The following is a 24,871-nucleotide window of genomic DNA, read 5'->3' on the forward strand; positions in this document are numbered from 1 at the left end:
AATGTAAATTGGTACAGCCACTATGGAGTACAGTATGGAGGTCCCTTACAAAACTAAAAATAGAGTTACCATATGATCCAGCAATCCCACTCCTGGGCATATACCTGGAAAAGATGAAAACTCTAATTCAAAAAGATACATGCACCCCAATGTTAATAGCAACACTATTTATAATAACTAAGACGTGGTAGCAACCTAAATGTCCATCGACAGATGAATGGATAGACAAGATGTGGTATATATATACAATGGAATATTACTCAGCCATAAAAAAGAATGAAATAATGCCATTTGCAGCAACATGGATAGACCTAGGGATTATCATACTAAGTGAAGTAAGTCAGACAAAGACAAATATCATATGATATCACTTATATGTGGAATCTAAAAATATGATACAAATGCACTTATTTACAAAATAGAAATAGACTCACACATAGAAAACAAATTTATGGTCACTAAAGGAGGAAGGACAGGGAGGGATAAATTAGGAGTTTGGGATTAACAAATACACACTACTATATATAAAAGAGATAAAAAAACAAGGACCTACTGCATAGCACAGGGAACTATATTCAATATCTTGTAATAACCTATAATGGAAAAGAATATGAAAAAGAAAAAAATATATGTATATAACTGAATCACTTTACTGTATACCTGAAACTAACACAACACTGTAACTAAACTTCAGTTTTAAAAAATTGCAGTACTACTCAGCTACAGAGAAGAATTAAATTTTGCCATTTGGAACAATACAAATAGACCTGGTGGGTATTATACTTAGTGATATAAGTCAGATGGAGAAAGACAAATACTGTATGTCATCACTTGCATGTGGAATCTAAAAAATAAAACAAATGAATGAATATAACAGAACAGAAACAGACTCACAGATATAGAGAAGAAACTAGTGATTACCAGTGGGGAAAGGGATAGGGGAGGGATAAAATAGGGGTAAGGGATTAAGAGGTACAAACTACTATGTATAAAATAAATAAGCTACAAGGGTAATTGCACATCACAGGGAATATAGCCAATATTTTATAATAACTTTAATCAGAGTATCATCCATAAAAATTCTGAATCACCATGCTGTACACTTGAAATTAGTATAATATTATAGGGAATTCCCTGGCGGTCCAGTGGTTAGGACTCTATGCTTCCAGTGCTGGGGTCCCAGGTTCATTCCCTGGTGGGGGAACTAAGATCCCACAAGCCACACGGTGCAGCCAGAAAATAAAATAAAAAATAAAAACTAATTAAAAATTTTAAAAGTATTGTAAATGAACTATACCTCAAAAAAAAGTAACAAACATTTTTAAAAATTTACAGTAACAGCATCATCCACAGATTTAAAAATGCTGTATCTCAAACAACTTAACTGGAAATGAAGATGATATGCTCTGGAAAACTGTGTTAAATGACCTAAGATTCAGATGGGAGTATTAAAACAAAGTTAAAAAAATTTAATTAATTGTTTTAATTTTTAAAATAATATTTAAAAAAACAGGGCTTCCCTGGTGGCACAGTGGTTGAGAATCCGCCTGCCAATGCAGGGAACACAGGTTCGATCCCTGGTCCGGGAAGATCCCACATGCCACGGAGCAGCTAGGCCCGCGAGCCACAATTACTGAGCCCGTGTGTCACAACTACTGAAGCCTGCACACCCTAGTGCCCATGCTCCACAACAGGAGAAGCCACCGCAATGAGAAGCCCGCGCACCACAATGAAGAGTAGCCCCCGCTTGCCACAACTAGAGAAAGCCCGTGTGCAGCAATGAAGACTCAATGCAGCCAAAAATAAAATAAATAAATTTATAAAAAAACCAAAAAACAAAAAACCAAATCGTTCCTCAAAACCCTGCATAACTCTCTAGATGCTGCCCTTTCCTATTCTTCAGAGCCAATTAAGATTTGTTAATATTTACTGTCCCTATTTCCTGACCTCCCCCTCACAACTCTACTCTCTTCAGTGTGGCTCCCACCTCCATTACTCCCTCAAAACAGTTTTCTCTAAGGGAAGTGTTACCCTCCGTGTTTTCTTTCCACACTGAACCTCCTTATAAGACTCCTTCCCGTGGCTTCTGATGGGCCCGTGATGCATGGATCTCCAGCAAGACTTGAAGTGAATACAAGGAACGTTATGAATGCTGCTTGTTATAGAAGGAAAAGGAAAGTCAGGGCAATCCATAGTTCCTTTGCTTTAAGTCCTTCCTTACTTAGTAAGGTGAAGGTGAAGCGTGTTGGTAGAATGTGTGTGTATCATGCAGTGAAATAAAGCCAGTTAGGTTCGTTTTGCGCAGCATTTCCACTGTCCTGGTAAGAACAAAATACACATTCATGTGTGAGCTTTGAAACATGAATAGGGTGATTTCAGTGATTTCACATATGAGTTAAATGTTCTTAAATTTGCACTTAAAACTGCCATTGTGCAAAATAAAGATGTATGGTAAAATTCATGCTAATAATTTAAATTTTTAATTTTTCTTTACTTGAATGACATGAAATAGCAAATTAAAAGTACCATGGCAAGTTGAGAGAGAGACCTTGGAAGAAAGGAAAAAGCATTCCGTTTTTAGGACCTTTAACAGCATATTTTTCCTGCTTTTTGAACAAGGAGCCTTGCATTTTTATCTTGCACTGGGCCCTGCAAATTATGCAGCTGGCCCTGTTCACAGCCTTGACTCAGGAGCGCTAAAATGTAACTGTGTGTTTGAATTCGGACTGTGAGCCTCTATTCTGCCTAATGCAAAAATCTGATTGCTCCCATTCAGGGAAATTCAGTTCAATTCAATAATTTCTTTGTCACGTTATGTTCAAAACACAGTTAATTCTGGGTTCTACCCATCCCAGAGTGGCATCCTTTGTCCTCCTAGGTTGGCATTTGAGCATCAGGGATAAGAGATTTCTGATTGGTTGCCATCTTTGGCCAGTATCTGCTGCTGATGCCAGTCTTGTGTCTCATCTTTCTTTATTTGGCACTGTAGCTACTTCATTTGATGAGATAATGACAACTAATTGAGGCTCTTTTCTAAGTTCTTGACTTATATCACTCATATAATCTGCATAAAAATTCTATGAGGTAGGAACTATTATCACATTCATTTTACAGGTAAGAAAACCAAGGCACAGAGAGGTTAGGCAAATTGGCCAAGGTCACACAGCTAGGAAGTAGCAGACACACTGGCTCCAGAACCTGCTGTCTTAATTATACACTAGGCTACTTCTCTCAGCCTGGTGTTCCCCAAAGGCCCTACTTGGTCATGATGTTTTTAGTTTTTTGTTTGTTTCTTAATGTAGTGTTAAACTTGACAAAAATATTTTAATTTAATTTTTTTAATTCATAAGAGAAATTGGCTTATAATTTTATCTTCTTAATTATTTGGATATCAAAGTTGTACTAGTCTCATAAAATAAATTGGGTATTTTCCCTATTTTTCTATTCTCTGAAAAAACGTGTAAGAGCTTATTTATCCTATAAAGTTTTGGGAGAGCTTATCTGTAAACTGTCTGGGCTGGTGACTTTCCCAGTGTGGAGAGAATTTATCTAACTAGCTTCCCCCAAGAAGACATGCTGAACCAGACTTGAGCCTCATACAGGGAGCACTGACTGGCATCTTCTCCCTACCGTCCAAAGTGCAGAGTGCAGGTGGCAGAGGTGATGGCTGTTAAGTTTCAGCTGGGGCGGTCCATGATGTGGTTAGGCATTTTTTTCTGGTTCTATGGGGCCCTGACCACTTCAGTGCTGGCTACATGGTCTACAAGCCTGGCTCTCTGGCCCTCTTGGAGAATCAAGGAGGTACCTAATATCTTATTAGTTCCTTTCTGCTTAAATTAGCTTGAGTAGATTCTGTTGTCTGCCAGTAGGAATAAACTTTGGGACATAATACATGGTCACTCTTTGTATATTTATACTCTGTTTATTTAGTACTAATTTTTTAGTCCATTTGAGCTATCATGTCTGATAGGAGTATATTAAAATATAACGTGCACAATATTGAAAGAGAAGAACAAAGTTGGAGGATGGATACTACCCGACTTCGAGATATGCTATAAGGCTACAGTAATCATGTCAGTGTGTATTGGCAAAAAAAAGAAAAAAAATGAAGACAAATAGATCAGTGGAACAGAATAAAGAGCCCAGATACAGACCCCCATAAATATAGTCAACTGATCTTTGACAAAGGAGCAAAGACAAAACAATGAAGCAAAGACAGTGTTTTCAGCAAATGGTGCTGGAACAATTGGACATCCACATAAAACAAAAGAATCTAGACTCAGACCTTATACCACAGACCTAAATGTAAAATGCAAAACTGTGAAACCGTTTTTTGGGCTGTTTTTGGCCACACCGTACGGCACGTGGGATCTTAGTTCCCTGACCAGGGATCGAATCCTTGCCCCTTGCAGTGGAAGCACAGAGTCTTAACCACTGGACTGCCAGAGAAGTCCCAAAACTGTGAAACTCTTAAAAGATAACATAGGAGAAAATATAGATGATCTTGGGTTTGGTGATGACTTTTTCGATGCAACATTAAAGGCGCAATCCATGAAAGAAAGATAGGGTGGCCTTCATTAAAATTAAAAAGTTCTTCTCTGTGAAAGACACTGCCAAAAGAATGAAAAGACAAGCCACAGGCTTTTCAAAATACAGTCTGAAAAAGGACTGTTTTCCAAAATATATAAAGAACTTTTAAAACTCAGCAATAAGAACACAAACAACTTGGTTTCAAAATGGGCCAAAGACTTTAACAGACACCTCACTGAAGAAGATATAAGGATGGCAAGTAAGTATATGAAAAGATGGTCCACATCATATGTCATCAGGGAAGTGCAAATTAAAACAACAAAGGGATACCACTACATGCCTATTAGAATGGCCCAAATCCAGAACACTGACAACACCAAAATGCTGGTGAGGATGTGAAGTAACAGGAACTCTCATTCATTGCTGGTAGGAATGCAAAATGGTACAGCCAATTTGGAAGACAGTTTGGTGGTTTTTTATAATCATATTCCTACCATAAAAATCCAGCAGTCACACTCCTTGGTATTTATCCAAAGGAGTTAAAACTTATGTTCACACGAAAACCTGCACATGGATATTATAACAGCTTTATACATAATTACCAAAACCTGGAACCAACCAAGATGTTTTATAGTAGGTGAATGAATAAATAAGTTGTGGTACATCCAGACAATGGAAAAATGTTCCTCATTAAAAAAGAAATGAGCTATCAAGCCATGAAAAGACATCAAGCATATTTAAATGCTTATTACTAAGTAAAAGAAGCCAGATCTGAAAAGGCTCTCTACTGGATGAGTCCAACTATATGACATTATAGAAAAGGCAAAACTACGGAGACAGTAAAATGATAAATAGTTGACTGGAGTTAGTGGGGAGGGAGGGATGAACAGGTGGAGCAGAGGATTTTTAGGACACGAAACTACTCTGCATGATACTGTAATGGTAAGTACATGTCATTGTACATTTGTCCAAACCCATAGAATGTACAACACCAAGAGTGAATCCTAATGTGAACTATGGACTCTGGGTGATAATGATGTGTCAGTGTAGGTTCATTGATTGGAGCTAATGTACCACTTTGGTGAGGGATGTTGATAACGGGGGAGGCTATGCATGTGTGGAGGTAGGGGGGTAAATCATTCAATTTTTCTGTAAACATAAAACTGCTCTAAAAAATGAAGTCTATTTAAATACATATACATATTTATATAACATAGTATGTTAATAAATGCCTTTAAGTTCACGATTTTGGGGGGGGGCAAAATGTTCCTTTTATTATCAGGTATTGCCCTTCTTTCTCACTGCTTATTACTTTTAGCCCCCAATTCTATTTTATCTAACATATAATTTCGTAATTTTGCTACACAGGCTTTTTAAAATTACTTATTTATATTAGTTAGAATTAGGTTCAGCTGCAAAGAACTGAGAACCAAAATAACAGTAACCTAAGTGAGAGAAGATTCTTCTCTCCTACATGGAAGTCCTGAGATAGGCAGCCCAGGGCTGACACTGTGGCCGTTTCCCAGGTCCTTGGGGACCTAGGTGTTCCAGGGTTGCTACTCAACCATCCATACAGCAGGCCCTTACCCTCATGGTCCTCCGCGGAGCTAGAAGCCTTCTCAGCAGAATTTAATAAGGCTCCCTCACTCTGGCAGTATCCTGCATCCCTCTGCAGGATACCTTCCTGTGGGTTTAAGATAGTGTCTGGGCTCTTCATCATCTCAACTATAACTCTCCAACTTTCTGCCTCTCATGTCCCAACTCAGCAATCTTTCAACTGCATTGAAGCCTTCCATCGAATTGATTGATCATCCATTGCAGCTGACATCGTCAGTCTGCCCCCTGCCCCCCTCCATGAGCGTAAAACTGAACAATTATCTCTTCCATTTTCCATCTTCTCTTGATCCCAACTCTCCCTCCCCCTGCCCCAACTACTGTCCCATTTCTTTACTCATTTTTGCATCAAAATACTTGAAAAAGTAGTCAGTTCTCACCGTCTCCAATTCCTTCTCCCCTCATTCTCCCTCCCACCCACTCCGTTCAGGATTTGTCCCAGGTCACCACTGAAACCTCTTCCACGTTGCTAAGGCCAGTGGTGGATTCACAGTCCTATCCGCTGGGAGATCAGGTTCCTCTGGGGCCAGAAGAGGTGGAGCCGTCCCCACGGAGCCAGCAAGTTCTGGGCCTACCTGACCTTCCCACACATGTCAGTGTTCATCCCGCCAGGGCAGTTTGGTTTCACTGACAACAAGTATTACCAGTTAATTATTTTGTAAGTTACACGGCAGGGTCTGTGTTTCTGACTGCCCACAGGCCTGCGTGTATGGAGACCGTCATTGGTGTACTCACATGTCATTCTCCCTCCAGAAAAACCTGCACAGCGACGTGGTGACCTCAGCGGCAAGCACTTCCTGGAAGCCCAGCCTCATCGGAGGCTCCTGCTCCAGCTCACGTGATACAATCAACACTGAGCTGGGGGCGGAGGAACGGAAGATGGGAGGAAAGATTAATCATTATCATCAGTTCGTCTCACGAACAGAACAAAAACTTAAGAGGGCTGGACACATTCAGATCCTCTGCATTTGGAATCTGAAATAATGTGAGAATGAAAATTGGGAGCTTCTTTTTGCAGGCTCTATCCTTTTATTTTATTTTTTTCCCATAGCCGGGTGTCATGCAGGATCCTAGTGTCCTAAACCAGGGATCGAGCCCACCAGGGATCGAGCCCATGGCTTCGGCCTTGGAAGCGTGGAGTCTTAACCACTGGACCACCAAGGAAGTCCTGGCGCTGTTCTTTAAAAGCATTCATCAAGTAAAACAATAGTTATCCAGCTGGGCCCACTTAAATCCCACTCTCTATCCCAGTCACTCCCAGCCCAGTGCTGGATCTGTGGTTTGAGCAGTCTGACCTCTTTCTTCGAACAATTGATAGATTCAAGGTACCCAATGTTTTACCACCGGGCTCCCAAGTTTGCCTCTGAAAGCTGCTATTCGAGGCTATTCGAATTATTCTCAGTCAATTTTCACTACAGTATTTTCAAAGGTGGTGGAATAGTTGATTATTAGGGTCGTTAAGGCATACCCACAGAATGCAAACTTATGATGGAAGTCCATTCATTAGCACTGAGATGTTATTCCAGGCAACTGCTATGAACACAAGTAGTCTCACCATCAAGTTGGTGCTGGAAGCAAGTACAAACCATCCCTATCTTATGCCTGGGTGAAAATTTCATACACAAGGTGTTCCGCCACTCTCTGATTTTTATAAACCTGGACAATTACTAATAGGTAAACCTGGGTCCCTTGTTTCTACCTTCGCTTCCTGTGCCATGACTATTAATGGGTCCTGATATGATGCAGGCTTTGTAGGAATTATTTTTCCAGCCATGAACACAACAGGAAACAATCCACTTTTCCATTTCACTCAAATTTTAATAATCGAATAAAATAGATTAAAAAATACATTCTGAAGAGACCAGTAATCAAAACCAACTTTCTCTAGAAGAGCATTTCTCAACCTTAAAAAAAATATTTTTTTTTGCTATTTCCCTCCTAAGGAACTTTTTAAGTGAATTTTCCAAGTCACCCTTCTCCCCATAAAATTTTAATATCACAGATATACTGTATATCTGTTTATGTACTGATAATTGATTGATCATGTTGTTGCCACGAACCATTGTAACATCTAAGATTTTGTCACCTTCATTTGAGAACACATGCTCTAGGACAATTGGCTAAGAAATTAGGAAACTAGGGAAAAGATTATTCAACATGACATCGTCATTTTTCATCCATAGCTCCCATTTCTTTATCTGGCGTCCAGAATGCAGTTGGTACTGTGGCTCCCTTCAGCCAGAGTCTCTAGAACACTTACCCCTCCAGGTGACTGGCCAGGGACTAGTGTGACCTCGAGCCCCCTTGTATACTAGAGGCCAGGGCTACTATCCTGGCGCTATTAACAGCTTCTTCTTCTCAGGTCTGTGTTCACTTATCTCCACCCTGAGATCCTGCTAGCCATCTTTGTTTGTCAGATTTACAGTTTAAAAATGTGGGACACACTAACAGTTTAAAAATGTGAGAGGTTGATTGGGGGTTGGGGTTAAGTCCAATATGACTGAGAATGTTCCCTGTATGAATTGGGGCTATAAAGTCTCTTTAGGAAAAAAATCTGAACCTGCACATACTCCAAGGCTGTTTCCTTTAGGGTACCTCTCAGCCAATTTAGTACTCCTAACCCCAAAATGGAGCTAATCCAGCAGAAGAGCCCTTGTGGTCAGCCTAGAGGGGAACCAGTTCAGAGGGGAGTGGGAGGCTAGAGGGACTCAGGAGGCATGTAACCAAGAAAAAAATAAAGCAGGTCAATTGCCTCATGTGTTTGAACATCTTGAGAGATTTACACTTCAGTACCAGAGTTTGAAAATTAAAAAGTGATGGTTACCTAGAAAACGAAACAAACAAAACCAAGGCAATTATTAACTTGAGAGAAAACCAAAAGTTGTATAATAAAGTTAATTATAATACATAGTTCTAATAATGTTAACACTCAGTATTGATGTTAGGCTGGAGTGTCTTTTTAACCCCAGTATTTCTAATTCCTAATCTCTTCCTCCAGGGATACTTGAATACTATTTAGCACCTGCCGATGTTTCTTATACAGAAATTATGAAAACTGGCCATTTATTCCCACTACCACCCAATGAGTCACCATTATCTTTGAATGAATGCCATCATTGGTGAGGGAGAATGCTCCATCAGGGGCTTTCTCTCCAAAAGGGGACCCTTCCTCATATCAAAAATACATCCACTCCAGAACTGGGAATCAGCCCATGAAGAGGGACAGCTATGTCCATTGCTGAGACACAGTATGGTGTCCCTGATAGAGACTAAAGTCTGGATGTGAACAGCCCTGAAACTTCCAGATTTGGAAGGGGGATCTCCTGCAGTAAAAATGGTATCATTGGACAGGGGTGAGGTGGGGAGTTGTGGTCTCATTAAGATTATTTTTGACTGGGGCTTTAGGATCCTGAAAGAATCATCTCAATATTCTCTTGCCACATTTATAGTTTCCCATGTTGCTGCTGTAACAATTTACTAAAAAAAATAGTGGCTTAAAACAACACAAATTATGTTATAGTTCTGGAGGTCAGAAGTCTGAGATCAGTTTCACTGGTTAAAGTCAAGGTGTTGTCAAGGCTGCATTCTTTCTGGAGGCTGTAGGGGAGAATCCTTGCCTTTCTAGCTTCCAGAGGCTGCCCACATTCCTTGGCTTGTGGCCCCCTTTCCTCTTCAAAGCCAGTAAATGCATCACTCCGACCACTGCTTCTGTTGTTACGTCTCCTTCTCTGACTCTGACATAGCTGCCTCCCTCCTATAAAGACCCATGTGATAATTTTGGGCCCATCTACCTGGATTATGGAGGAAAACCTCCCTAACTTAAGATCCTTAATTTAATCACGTCCGCAAGTCCCTTTTGCCTTGTGAGGTAATGTAGTATCTGGTCTGGTGGATTAAGACGTGAACATCTCTGAGGCATCATTATTCTGCCTGCCACAGTAGGGGCCCTAGGTAGTGAGTCTGGTGGGGGTGTGTTGAAAAGGGTGGCATCAAATGGAGCGGCTGTGACCACAACCCTCTCAACCCTAAGTCTAGAGAATATACTCAGGCCAACCTTGGCCTAGGGCTTCCTTCACACCCTACTTCCCAAATAGCTCTAGCCCAGGTGTTTGGATGCCATTCATGACCTACCTGTGTCCTGCCTGACCCAGGGAGATATGCTTAGACTTGCAGTTTCACCATCTCTGCAGATCTGCAGTTGTCCAAATAAGCTTCTGGAGCTATGCCTCAGCCTGTCAGCATACCGTAGAGAGTCCTGGAGATTGGCCTGGAGGATAGAGACATTTAATTTGACAGCTGCCCTGTGACACCCTCTCCTTTTTTACCCCACCCCCCAAGCTTGCATTCACTATGGGTTGTTGAGACTTAAAACCCCCGTTCTCCTACTGGTGGACTGCTTGAACTTAGGGCATACTGTGCTATCCAAGCTAGATCCTCCTCATTCCTGGGAAAGTCTCAGTGTCTTGGGGGCACTTGGCCCTGCTTTGGGAAGGCAAAGAGCCACAGGGGAAGAGGGCCATGAAACCTTCCTTGCTCACCCTCCCAGAGGGTGCAGAGTCCCACCTCCTCTCCTTGCTCGGCTTTTGTTTCTGTGTCCTCATTTTGGCACCGGAGCCATTCCTCCAATCATATCCCCTTGTGGTAGACCAATATGGGGGCCCCGTGATGCCAGGAGAAGTTTTGTATTTGAAATCTTTCAGGCCCCAGGGTGTTGGGAGGGTTCAAAGTTCCTGCAGCTGGCACCTCTGCCACGGGATGTACTGTAGTCCTGGTAGAGAATTTCTCTCTGAGATCTCCTGGAGTGGGGAGGAGGCTTGCCTTTGAGTAAAGCTTGAATGTTGCATAACGTACTGGATAATTTTATTTCTGAATTTGTTTCTGTGTTCTACGGGGTTTTAAGAGTGATCAGAACAACTCCCTGAGTTTTCAAGAGGTATGGGAAGAATTCTCCCACTGAATCCATTTAAAGAGATGGTAGAAAACAAAATTAAGTTGCATTCTGATTACGTGCCACAAGCTGGGCTTGTATTGCCCAACATACCCAATACGTGAATTTCCTTTATGAGGGCTCAGCGTGAGTAAATTTGAAGTGAAACAAACAGTTCACTTACCTGCAGACTCACTAAATCTTCTCTAAGATATTATTTCTACTATCACTCCTTTAAAATTTTCCCAATTTATGCCTCTTGGGAAATGTACTGGAAACCTAGTTCAAGTGACCTCCCCTTCCAAAGAGCATCCCCCATTCAAGGCCACTTTATTCACTTTAATGGGGGACAGGGAATCGATTTGGAACTGGAAGGATTTCCTCCTTGGGAAACAATTGGCCAGTGTGGGGACACAGGCCATCTGGGGCCAGTACAGAAGCAGCTTTCTTCCCAGAGGACTGCTGAGCACATAGGCACCCTGACCCTCACTGTTTCAGTTATTAGGACCCTCTGTTCCAGAGCCCTGTAATGGGACCTGCAGGTCAGCCCTGCTCCGTGGCTGCTGAGTGGAACCTGGGTCCCTGTGGCAGCTTTGCATTTTCAGACTGGGGCTTGGCACTATTTCCCTTTACGCATCTCAGCCTGGGTCACTGGCAAGGGAGCAGGAAGATTCCCATGTATGTGACTATCTGGGAGGCAGGCAGAGGAAGCAGGACTAGGGAAGTCCTCTCTCCTTTAGCGAGCACTGCTGCGTACCAGGCACTGTGCTGGGACTTGACACACTCATGTACTTTCACCGAATGCTCTCAGTAGCCCCGTGAGGTGGGTGTTACAATCCCCATTTTGTAAGGAGACTAAAGTTCTCTACTGTCAGGGATCCAGCAGGAAACGGATGGTATACTCAGGGGGGTTAACTGAAGAGAGTTTAAGGAATGGACTATTTACAGAGGTGTGAACAGAGTTAAAGGAACTAACAAGCGATGATGAAACCACGGGGGATTAGCAACAGCTGGAAGCCTCTATCACCCCAGGGTCTAAAGGGAAGGAGGGGGAGAGACTGACCCAGACAGGAGACAGCTGGAGCCAGGAGAGGGTCAGAGGGCCAAAACACTGCGTTACAACAGGGCAGGGAGGTCGGGGTGGGGGAATTGAATACCCTGTTCTCTCTTCTCCCACTGCTCCACCCGCTGGGCTCCCACCACTGGCTTCCACGGGCCAAAACCAACTGGAAGCCAGAGGACAGGGACGCCTGGATGACGCAGCCTATAGAGGTAAGCCTCGTGAGGGGCACATGGAGACCAGCCAGCCCATGTTCTGAGAGATTAAATAATTTGACCAAAAGTCTTGGGCTGAAATTTAAACCTTGGTCTTCCTGAATCCAGAGTACAACACTGCTGTCCTCCCATTGTCAACATTATCAAGAAGAGCAGCTGGAAATTGGAAGAAAAAATAGAGAAGGAAATGAAATTTCAACTTGTAGGCCAGTCCTATCCAAAGCATAATCCAAAGAACCCTAGGCTTTTGTCACCAGAACGCTTGACAAAAGCTTTGTTTCACACCCCCCGGATGGAGTTCCAAAATGTGTTTTAGCATATTGAAGATTCTGAGAGGTAATTAAACCTAACTAATTTTTACTCTTTTCTCCAACTTAATTGACCATGATAACTTTTTTTTGTTCCTATAACACCAATTACATCACACAGACTGTATTCTTGGAAACACACTTGGGGAGGTACTGCCATGAGCAGTGCAGCGGTCGATAAAGATAAATGTAGCTGCAGTGTAGAGGGTGGCTTGGAAGAGGGCAATGTGGGAAAGAGGCAGACCAAATAGAAGCCTCCTCCAGTAATCCAAGTAAGAGATGAGAAGGGCTTGAGCCTGGGAAATTGCAAGAGGAGGGAGAGGAAGAGCAGGTTTCTTTTTGGTGATTGGGATGCATGGCGATGTCATCCACTTGGAGGAGAAATCAGACAGGGACTGCCAAATATTCAGGCTAGGTTGGGATACATTGAGCATAAGGTGCTTTGGGATAAACAGAGATATTTGAGTTGGATATTGAGGATATAAGATTAGGGTTTTGGAGAATAATTGCTGTTCAAGGTACACATTTGAAAACCATCAACATACGGTGACCCTTGAAGCCCAGGGAATTGTTGGCATCCCCCAGGCTGAGAAAGTAGAGCAGGGGGTCGAACGTGCCTTCAGGGTGTGAGGGAACCCTGAAATTACTTAAAATATTGTGTATCCATGAACATAGGCAATTTTTTTTTTTTCAGGAAAGAGTGTCTCATAGCTTTCAACATATTTTCGAAGGTGTTCTTGAAAAAGAGAAGTTTAAGAACCACTGGTATAGACTGAGAAGAGAGGAGGATTAAGGGTGAAGTCTGAAGGAGAGTCACCAAAAAAGTCTGACCCCTTTCAGCCAGAGTGGTGGGAGCAATGCAAGGTGCAGGGGCCTCAGGACCCACGGGGGCTGCAGGACCCACAGCAGCAGGAAAGTCCAGCAATTTCCAATGAGCAGAGAGGTCCAGTATGATTAGGATAATCATACTTTACCTACAGATAATCCTTTGGATCTGGCAATTAGGAGCTTATTGGTGGCCTTAACAAGAACAGTGTGAGTAGGGTACTGCGTGGGTGAGAATAGAGAGGGTGGAAGAGTCAGCGACTTGGAAGGAAGTAGAGGGTAAGAGAAGAGACAAACTCCTTCAAGATGCTTGTGGTCAAGGCAGGACTAAGATTGTCTGTTTTGTTTTGAGACTGAGAGCAATAAAAGCAGTTTGGTAATTAGGGCCCACCCCTGAAGACAAGGCTTTAAAAGGAAAACTGGAACTCACATACTGAAAGACAAAACACTTTCTCTGCATGAATAACACATATAACACATGGAACCCACTGACGTACACACACACACACACACACACACACACACACACACCTACAGACACACACAGACCAGCAGCCAGTGGAAGTAGGGAGAGTAGGTCACAGTAAGGATAAATGTTGAAGGTCACAGTTGAGAGGACTTGCTTTTGATTTGAGCAGCTGGGTGGATGGTGGTGACTTTGACAGGACTGGGGAAGAGCAGGTTAAGGGTCAAAAGCACACGTTCCATTTTGGATTTTTTTTTTTTTTAACTTGAATGAGTTTATTTTTTTCCAGCTTTATTGAGATATAATTGACATATAACATTGTGTAAGGTTATGGTGTACAGCGTGATGATTTTTTTTTGCAATATTTGCATGATTTTATTAGCAAAGATAAGCAATGATCTATTCTCGACGTGATGATTTGATATACACATATATTGCAAAATGATTACCACAGTAAGGTTAGTTACACATCCGTCACCTCACAATTACCTTTGCGTGTGTGTGTTAAAATCTGCTCTCTTAGCAACTTTCAAATATTGTTAACTATAGTCACCATGCTGTACATTACATCCCCAGAACTTATTCATCTTATAACTGAACACTTGTACCTTTGACCACTTTCACCTCATTTCTTCCCCCACAACCTCAACAATCACCAATTTACTCTCTGTTCCTATGATTTTTTAAAGATTTTTTTTAGGATTCCACATATAAGTGAGAGCATATGCTAGTTGTCTTGTTCTGTCTGACTTACTTCACTTAGCATAATGCCTTCAAGTTTCATCCATGTTGTAGCAAATGGCAGGATTTTCTTCTTTCTACGGTTGAATAATATTCCAGTGTGTGTGTGTGTTTGTGTGTGTGTGTGTGTGTGTGTATCACATTTTCTTTATCCATTCATCCACTGATGAACACTTAGGTTGTTTCCATGTCTTGGCTATTGTAATGATGCTGCAGTGAACATGGGGGGTGCAGATATCTTTTTGAAACGGTGATTTCATTTCCTTTGGATATATACTCAGAAGTGGGATTGCTGGATCATATAGCACTTCTATTTTAGTTTTTCGGGGAAACTCTGTACTGTTTTGGCACATAATGGCTGCACCAATTTACATTCCCACCAATGATCTACAAGGATTCCCTTTTCTCCACATCCTCAACAGCACTTATCTCTTGTCTTTTTGATAACAGCCATTCCAACAGCTGTGAGATGGTATCTCATTGTGGTTTTGATTTTCAGTTCCCTGATGATTAGTGCTGTTGAACACCTTTTCTTGTACTTGTTGGCCATTCGTATGTCTTCTTTGGAAAAATGTTTATTCAGGTCCTTTGCCCATTTTTTTTTTTAAATTAGTTTATTTATTTTTGGCTGTGTTGGGTCTTCGTTGCTGTGTGCAGGCTTTCTCTAGTTGCAATGAGTGGGGGTTACTCTTTGTTGCGGTGTGCGGGCTTCTCATTGCTGTGGCTTCTCTTGTTGCGGAGCACGGGCTCTAGGCACACGGGCTTCAGTAGTTGTGGCTTGTGGGCTCAGTAGTTGTGGCGCACGGGCTTAGTAGCTCCGCAGCATGTGGGATCTTCCCGGACCAGGACTCGAACCCATGTCCCCTGCATTGGCAGGCGGATTCTTAACCACTGCACCACCAGGGAAGTCCCTTTGCCCATTTTCAAATTGAATTATGTTTTACCACCGAGTTATATGAGTTCCTCATATATTCTGGGTATTAACCCCTTATTATATATAATGTATTTAGCAAATATTTTCTCCCATTACACTGGTTGCCTTTTCATTTTGTTGATTATTTCTCTTGCTGTGCAGTTTTTTAGTTTGATGTAGTCCCATATATTTATGTTTGGTTTTGTTGCGTGTGTGGATATCTTAAATTATGTTAGTTTCAGGGGCCTATTAGATGTCCAAATGGGAATGTCAAGATGGACATAAGACCTGAAGCTCAAGGAGAGCATAGTGCTGGAGGTAAAATTTAAGAGTTATCATCTTTAGATGGCATTTGAGCTATGGGCCTGCATGAGATCACCTTGAGAATGAGTATAGGCAGAGAAGATGTTCAAAGACTGAGGTCTTGGCACTCCTGCCTGTAGAGGTTCAGAAGGAGGAGAAGGAGACTTGCACTTGGCCAAACACAATTCACAGTGATCTTGTACCCCCCCAGGAAGAGTACTCTGGGAGAAGTTGCTTTCTAGGTACAGTACTCATAAACTGTATATTCATAACCACTCTAATAGCCACAGGGGTACAGTCATCTTAGCAGTATTGCCTGTTCTGCATTTATTGGCAGCCCCAGTTTGCACGTGATGAAGTTAAAGCTCAGAGAAATGAAATGAAGGTCAAAGATCAGAGGAGCTTATTTAAATTTCAAGGCCCATGCCCATTAAAGGCATATGGCCATGCAGGTGGTGCCCAGCACAACTTCAAAGGCACCATTTCCATAAACAATAGTGTGAGTGGCGCCCCCTGGAGTTGTGCAGTACACAATATGCACAATCATACGAAGCAGCCTGTACCCTTTCTTACTATGTCTTACTGCCTTGGCATCTTCCCTACAAAGTTCTGCTACTTTTAACATAAATAGCTTAGTCCCTTCCAAAGTTTCCTGGTAAAAGGTTTATCGCAGTGATTACAGGCTTGAGCTTTGGAGTAAAACAGAAATTTGTTCCAGTCATAGCTGAGTCTCTTACTAGTTGTAGCCCTTTGAAGCTTTGGTTCCTTCAACTGTGAAATGGAGGAAATAAGAGCAGCTACCTCAGAGGGTCATGCAAGCGTTACAAGCAAGAAGGCATGAAGAAAGTTTAGCAGGCTTTACTTAATACTTTTTGCCTGGTATTATTAACTCACTTTTGTTTCTAACTGCAACTTCCTCAGCCTAGACCTTGGTTCTCAAGAGAGACTGAAGGTTTTATGGACAGGATGGGAATCAAAGTGGGTTCAAATCCACAAGCAAATTAATGAAAAGGGCAACGTGGATCCGGAATAAGTGTGAAGGACAGATATGAAGCTCAGCATGTGAAGAAAACAATTTGGGTGGCTTTCTTTGCGTCTGTTACTCTTCCTGTTCAGAAAAATGCTTGTTTTATTTCAAGTTTTTAAAAAGTCATTTGTCATGAATTTGGCTTTGTTTCTATTTAGTCTGTGCACATAAGAAATTCCAGAGTTGTGTGAAGAACGAAATTTTGAAAACCTCTGAGATTGAGGATATTGGCCCTGTCATTTCCGTTGTGGGGCAGGGCATTAGGAAACTAAAGGCAGGGTGACCCAAGGGGTTTAAATCTATTTACAACCTAGTTACAGTGTATCCTGTTTTCTCCCTGCTGTGCTGGACTGAGCATCTAACAGAAGACTCTCCCACACATCTGAAAATAAAATGAGGTTCTGACTACAGTGTCTGTGAGAAATTGACACAGTATGTTTTTATTTTACTTTTGTCAAAGGTGCATAATGTTTTCCAGGTTTTTCTGCTCTTCTCCATTCTTTAAAGAAGTGAGAGGAAAGACACTGGTCCTGAAAAGGTGGGGGGTTGGTTCTGGCCAAGAGCCCAGGATTGTCCTTCTGGCCTCAGAAAGGCATGTGAAGATGGTTTGAGTTTTAAATCATGTTAGGGGGAAAAAATTTGTGTTCTGGAGTCTGACATCATGGTCCTCTGTGGCCTTCCACCCCCACCTCAAATAACTGCAATAAGTTGATGTTGGAAAAAGTTGCTTTTGAATGTTTATTCAAATCACTTATTTTGAAACACCTCAATATGGTGAAAGAATAAAGCAGGGTCATCCAGCTTCTGCCATCTCCATGCATAGCTCATCCCACAGGAATGAGAACAAAGGGTGACTTCCTTGGCCACCTTCAAGAATGTGCAAGGTAGGGACTTCCCTCATGGCTCAGTGGATAAGAATCCGCCTGCCCGTGTAGAGGACACGGGTTCGATCCCTGGTCCGGGAAGATTGCACATGCCCTGGAGCAACTAAGCCCGTGCGCCACAACTACTGAGCCTGTGCTCTAGAGCCCACGAGCCACAACTACTGAGCCCACGAGCCACAAGTATTGAGCCCACGTGCCACAACTACTGAAGCCCATGCGCCTAGAGCCTGTGCTCTGCAACAAGAGAAGCCACCACAACGAGAAGCCTGCGCACCGCAACGAAGAGTAGCCCCCGCTCGCTGCAACTAGAGAAAGCCTGTGTGCAGTAACGAAGACCCAACACAGCCAAAAGAAAAAGAAAAGAATGTGCAAGGTGAATCCTTCCAAGAGAGGGGATGATCAATCCTTTTTTTTATTTTGGAAAAATTTTACTGTATACAACAGTAGAGAGACTGGCATAATGAGACCCCATGTAACCATCATCCAGCTTAATAACTATCAATTCATAACCCATCTAGTTTCCCTCTATACTCTCTACTCCCCACAAGCCAGATTACTTTGAAGCAAATGTCAGGCATTATATCATTTTTCCATAAATAGGTGTGAGTATTTAAAATATAAGAACTATTTTTAACACAACCAGAATGATTTCTACACTTTAAAAAAGTAACAGTCCTTAATATCATTATATATTTAGCCTGTGTTCAAACTTCCTGACTGTCTCATAATTGTTTACTATTTTTAGTTAGAATCAGGATCCAAATGAAATCCATGCATTGAACAGTTGATACGTTTGTCTATTTTAACCTAAAAGTCACCTTCTTTCCTTTTTCTTCTTTTCTTTGCAATTTATTCATTGAGGAAACTGGGTCAGTGTCTTATAAAGTTTTCCATATAGTCTGTATTTTCCTGCTTTCATCTTTCTCTGACCCCTGTATGTCCTGTAAATTTGTGGTTAGATCTAGAAACTTAATCAGATTCCAATTTGAGTTTGTTGGCAAGAATACTTCCTGGATGGTGTATATTTCCATCAGGAGACGAATAGTCTGGTTGTTTCTTTGTTTGTGATATTAGCAGCTATTGATGATCATTATATAGATACATTAAGAAGTGTAAGTTGGCAATAGTCAAATTATATCATTCCTTTACAATGTATTTAGCTGAAATACTCTATAAAGAGAAACTTCTCCTAATCCATTACTTGGCTGAATTACAGATTGTACAGCAAAGAGGCTAAGTGCTTGATTCTTTTCCTTTATTTACAAGTTTTCAAAATAATGAGTTGATTCCCTAGGGTCCACCAAATATGACCAGTGCACTTTTTTTTTTGACCAATGATGACTTAAGCACATCATAATAAATTCATGGATTTTTAATATGTTTGATTGTTTCCATACATTACAGTGATTATTTTTATTAGTGCTCAAATTGTCCCATCTTTGACTAGTGGGATCCTCTTTAAGTTAGCTCCCAAGTTCTTCTGACATAATCTTAGTGGTCTTTAATAGTCTCCTTGCTTTCTAGCATGGCAACACAATCCAAGCTTGCCGTGTAATCTTCTACCCTAGATTTGGAATCATCCATTTCTCCAAGGAGCCCTGGCTCTTTTTGGTGGAAAATAGGATTTAAGGATCACAATCTGTGTACTACATGTCTTTATTCTACTTGGTTGGTTCATTGTTTCTAGGCCTTTTCCATGGACAGAGCTAGAAAATACATTTTGTTTTTTTAAGATAAAATATATCATGAGTTGGGCTTCCCTGGTGGCACAGTGTTTAAGAATCCACCTGCCAATGCAGGGGACATGGGTTAGAGCCCTGGTCCGGGAAGATCCCACAGGCCGCGGAGCAACTAAGCCCGTGAGTCACAACTACTGAGCCCGCGTGCCACAACTACTGAAGCCCGTGCGCCTAGAGCCCGTGCTCCGCAACAAGAGAAGCCACCGCAATGAGAAGCCCGCACACCGCAACGAAGAGTAGCCCCCACTCGCTGCAACTAGAGAAAGCCCTCGAGCAGCAACAAAGATCCAACTCAGCCAAAAATAAATAAATTTATTAAAAAGAAATATATATATATATCATGAGTTCATACTGATACTTGGCATTTCAAATTCAGGATTTCAGGATTTTCACTTAACCTCATCAGTCTCATATCTATATTTCCTTTCCCTAGGGTCAATTCTTTTCTCTCACTCTGATCAAAACTCTTTTTTTAAAAATTGCAGTAAATTCATTTTGAATAAGTTTTAACTTTTAATCAAAGTAATACATGCATATAAGGGATTTAGGAAAATCAACCAGTACAAAAGGACATATAATGAAAAGCAGTAAATCCCCATCCACCCTTCTCAACTTTTGCTTTCCCAACCCAGAGGCAAAAACTTTTACATGTCTGTTTAGAGGTTAACTCCATTTTTCCTAATAATATGCTTTTCTTACTATTTCTTAACTTGATGACATGAGGCATTTTCTGCTGACTTCCTGCTGTCCCCTTGGATTTCCTCCCCCCTCCATTTGGTTGTATCACTATTTTTAACTCTTTTGTTGGTTACCTTGTTCACTTAAAAAATCTAACCCCTAAATCTGTCTTATTCTTTCAACTAGAGACAGTATGTGGACTTCCTAGTTTAGGAGAATAACACCACTATTCCATTTCTTCCTCTCTGCCTGCCAACTTGTTGCCTGTACTTGTCAAAGTTGGTTAACATTCCCACTCTGTTCTATAACTATAATTGTTTCCCCTGCTTTGCCTAGAGATTTACTCTAAAAATGAAAATGCGTAACTAATATTTCCATCGCAATGATTATTTAAACACTGTTCACTGAATAGCAAAGTTGAACCCTATGATTGGATTTTCTGTGACTGCAGAGTCTTGAGCCACATGCCAGCGTTCAGATTCCCTTTCTCACACTCCAGGCAACGGCTGAAAAACAGGCCACATCTGAGGTTGCTTCATATGTGAAGCATGCTCTCCTTGTACAGTTTGAAATGTTTGTTTTTCCCAGTAGGTTCTGTTTGCCATTGTTTTTTCTTTTGGGATGAAGAAATGTATGCCTTCCAGATCATGTTGTAAATGTCCTCTGTCTAGCTCCATCCGTCTGTTGCCTAGAATCGATTCCATTCAGTTGGAAGTCTCTTCTCTTCTTCTTCTAATTTGGAAGATTTGTCTCCTATTTTGACCGTTCTTGTACAGTTTATCGTTTTTTAAGTTGTTAGTAACTTTTCCTTTTTCCCCCTTAGGGCATCCTATGCTTATTGTCATTTCCCTACATTCGGTGTTGTCTTTTGTTTTATGGATGCAAGAACTTCTCAAGTATTTCTGAGGATTTTCAGATTTTTAAGTTCTGTTCTTTGAATTAGCTATTTCCTTGAGATTCAACATTTAATTATATCTTAGGCTTTTTTGGTTATATTGCAGGCTTTCAGCAAATGATTTCTAGCCGCCCATTTATATGAAAAGATGGGGCAATGGCGAGACCGGCTGGCAAGTCTGTGTGCGCGAGGCGAGCTGGTCGCTTTGCTCTAGGGCGGGTGAGCTGGTGGGTGGAGCTCAGCCATCCTGCTGGGCACCCCCCCACAGTGCCACAAGTTAGTTGCTCTAAATATGTACCTGCAGGCGCACGTTGAGAATCACCGAAGCCACGACGTAAAGTAGGGGAAGTTCATGCGCAGAACTCCAGGCCAGGTCGAAGTAGGTGATCAGCGTGCGCGTGAGCCCCTTGCAGAAGGCGCCGTACGAGCCGCCGGTCGCGGCCGAGCGCGACAGCCGTACAGCCAGGCCCGAGAGGGCCGCCGCCATCGGTCTGGTGTGGCCTCTCGCCGGCTCCGCGGCCAGAGGGACGCACGCGGGGGAAGTGGCGCGGGAGGTGGATCGCGCGGCCGCAGATGCGAGCTGCGGTGCAGGGCGGGCGTCCTCCTCCTCCTCTGGCTGCGCTCGGGCCGCCGCCCAGCACTGTTCTTAAAGATGTTCAGAGAAGGAGATTACAGTCTTTCAGCAACAAAACACGATGCTGCTTTCCTCCCTGCATGAATCATTGATTTGGACAGGGGAAGGTGCAACTTAAGTTTTAAAAATTAAAACTGAGATGATTGTGTTTGGGTGCTGTCCTATAGGTTTTCTTTTAGAGAAACTAAAGTCACAGGACCTTTTAGCCTTCTGTCTTATGATTATCTCAAAGGATTGGTTGGAAAACAAGACTTCATTTTTCCAACCAGTTCCCAGAAATGGTTGGGTCAGTCTCAGGGGGACCAACTGGCTTCCAGAGAAGAAAAAGTAAGTGATCAGACTTGGTGTTTCTAGGAGTTTGAGGTTTGACAACAGGTCATGGAGTTATGCGGTTCTCAAACCATTTCTGGATGTTGAAAGTTATCACCGTGAGGTTTGGGGAGGAGGACAGACGCTAGGACCCTGAGTGGGACATTTATTTAAGAGAACACATCAGGAGAGTTAAGGGGAAGAGTGTTCACAGTTTTAATAACCACCACATAACTAGGGTTTGTTGTTCTCATAGGGCTTATCATCTCCTTGACTTATGAGAGGTAGATAGCTATTTCACACAAACTTATCTGGATGCCACTCTTCATGCGGGAGAACCTAAGAAAGAGAAATTTCCCAAGGTCTCATCTTTTTTTTAAAATTTAATTTAATTAATTAATTTATTTTTGGTTGTCCCTGGTCTTGGTTGTGGCATGCGAACTCTTAGTTGTGGCATGCAAGTGGGATCTAGTTCACTGACCAGGGATCAAAACCGTCCCCTGCATTGGGAGGCAAATTCTTAACCACTGCACCACCAGGGAAGTCCCCCAAGGTCTCATCTGTTTTTTTTTTTAAATTTATTTATTTATTTGTTTATTTTTGGCTGCGTTGGGTCTTCGTTGCTGTACGCGGGCTTTCTCTAGTTGTGGCGAGCGGGGGCTACTCTTTGTTGCGGTGCGCGGGCTTCTCATTGCAGTGGCTTCTCTTGTTGCGGAGCACGGGCTCTAGGCGCGTGGGCTTTAGTAGTTGCGGCACACGGGCTCACTAGTTGTGGCTCGCGGGCTCTAGAGCACAGGCTCAGTAGTTGTGGCGAACGGGCTTAGTTGCTCCGTGGCATGTGAGATCTTCCCGGACCAGGGCTCGAACCTGTGTCCCCTGCATTGCCAGGCAGACTCTCAACCACTGAACCACCAGGGAAGGCCAAGGTCTCATCTTAACTACAGTAAGCTTCTGTTGAGGGGGCTAGTGGATCTCCCACCTCACTGAGTCATACAATTATAGAATGGCAGAGATGGAAAGTCCCTGAGTCACCTAATCAAGTTTTCAAATTCCTTTAAGATAAGGACCTAGAGCCTTTGTTTAAAAACAAATGAACAAACAAGCGTATAAGCAAACAAACAAAAAATAAACAAACAACCTAGGTCCATTTAATCAGAAGTTCAAATAGAGGGTTTAGTAATCTTAATATTTAACCACTACTTCTCGGGATTCTCATCTTTGGGGAAGTATTAAAAATACTATAATCCAACACCTTCATTTTTCAGATGGCAAGATTGAAATATACGTAGGAAATGGTTTGTCAAAGTCACCCAGCTGGAGGAGAACAGTTAATATTCCTGAAGGACACATACCCTACAGTTACTACCCATGAACCCACCCACATATGTACAACTATATGTGTTTATTTAACCTGTTGGTTACGTAGTTGCCCAGTGGATTCATAGGCAAAGAAGATTGTATAAATAAGTATTTTGGGGTCTCTTGTTGCTAAATCCATGGTAAGAAAGAACTTTTAAATTCATTGTACTTTTTGTTTAGCTTTATAATCTCAGAAAAGTCTTTATCACAGCAAAATGTGTTTTCAGAACTTGGCTTTCTTAGGAAACATGAGACTTTGAAATGCAAACATACCTCCTTGCACAAAGAGCTTCAGTGAGTCAGAAGTCCTTGTTTAAAGAAAAACCAACGTTTAAAATTGAAAGCAAGATGAAAGCATAATACAAGGATTATTTCCCTTATCTTGAACATTGGCCAGAGTTTATTCACCTATGTATACACATTACATTAGATCAGTGTGTCACGAGGAACATTGTTCTGGAGATATTAATAGGTGTGCTGCCAACAAAGCTTTTTCTCATCAAAGTTTGGGAAATGCTGCATTATGCTACCCTGTCTTGGAAATACAGAAGGCACATTAGCCTGCTGCTTTTGGGCCCAAAGGCAGAGTAAGAAATAGAATACCTAGACGATGGCACAGCAAGGAATCCCTTCTATGGAAGGAGGCTGACTTCTGAGTCCGGATGCCCCTCCCCCACCCCAGGGACTTGGAGGGCAGCAGCCCACCACTCTGGGCTCTTCTGGCTTGGCCAGTTCCTCATTCCCTGCTTTGACCACCAAACTTCAGCCACACTCCCATGAACAAGGGAGGCATCAAGGAGTTCTGTCCTCTCACTTGTAATCTTGTTTTATGATCACTACTTTTCTATGGCTGTGTCAAGATGTTCTGCTACTGATATCTAGTTTTCCCCAATTTTCAGGAAAGTATATTACCTCAATGGATAGAATTTAACACTTAAAAATTTTAACTTCTTCCATAATTTCCTCTTAAATCTTTGGGCCTGCTACTCCTTATGCATATTCAAGTCCAGTATAAAGCAATGCGCTATCTTACACAATGGCTTCATTGGTTATTTTCAGTTGAACAGATCATAGTACTTCGTGGTCATGCAAAGATCCCTGTGGTACTTAACCCTACCAGGACCCATGGATTGAATATGCTGCTACTGATGCTGAAAGCTCGGCCTCTGTGCACTAGTGTTGAACTGAATCTTGGAGACAGAGTTTTGGGTGAAGTAGAAAAGAATAGCTTGGGGCTTCCCTGGTGGCACAGTGGTTAAGAATCCGCCTGCCAATGCAGGAGACATGGGTTCGAGCCCTGGTCCGGGAAGATCCCACGTGCCGTGGAGCAACTAAGCCCATGCGCCACAACTACTGAGCCTGTGCTCTAGAGCCCGCGAGCCACAACTACTGAGCCCATGTGCAACAACTACTGAAGCCTGCATGCCTAGAGCCCATGCCCCAC

At 42.2% G+C, this 24,871-nt stretch overlaps 1 pseudogene across 1 annotated transcript; it reads right to left on the reverse strand.

Annotated features, from left to right (window-relative positions):
- Positions 1 to 14,684: 14,684 nt before the first annotated feature.
- On the reverse strand, positions 14,685 to 24,035 carry LOC309657101 (small integral membrane protein 10-like protein 2A pseudogene; annotated as a pseudogene). Its single transcript has one exon. The product of its transcript is annotated as a small integral membrane protein 10-like protein 2A pseudogene (transcript).
- Positions 24,036 to 24,871: the final 836 nt, after the last annotated feature.

This window comes from Balaenoptera physalus (assembly GCF_965194825.1).
Source record: "Balaenoptera physalus genome assembly, chromosome: 1".
In the NCBI taxonomy this organism is placed as follows: domain Eukaryota; kingdom Metazoa; phylum Chordata; class Mammalia; order Artiodactyla; family Balaenopteridae; genus Balaenoptera; species Balaenoptera physalus.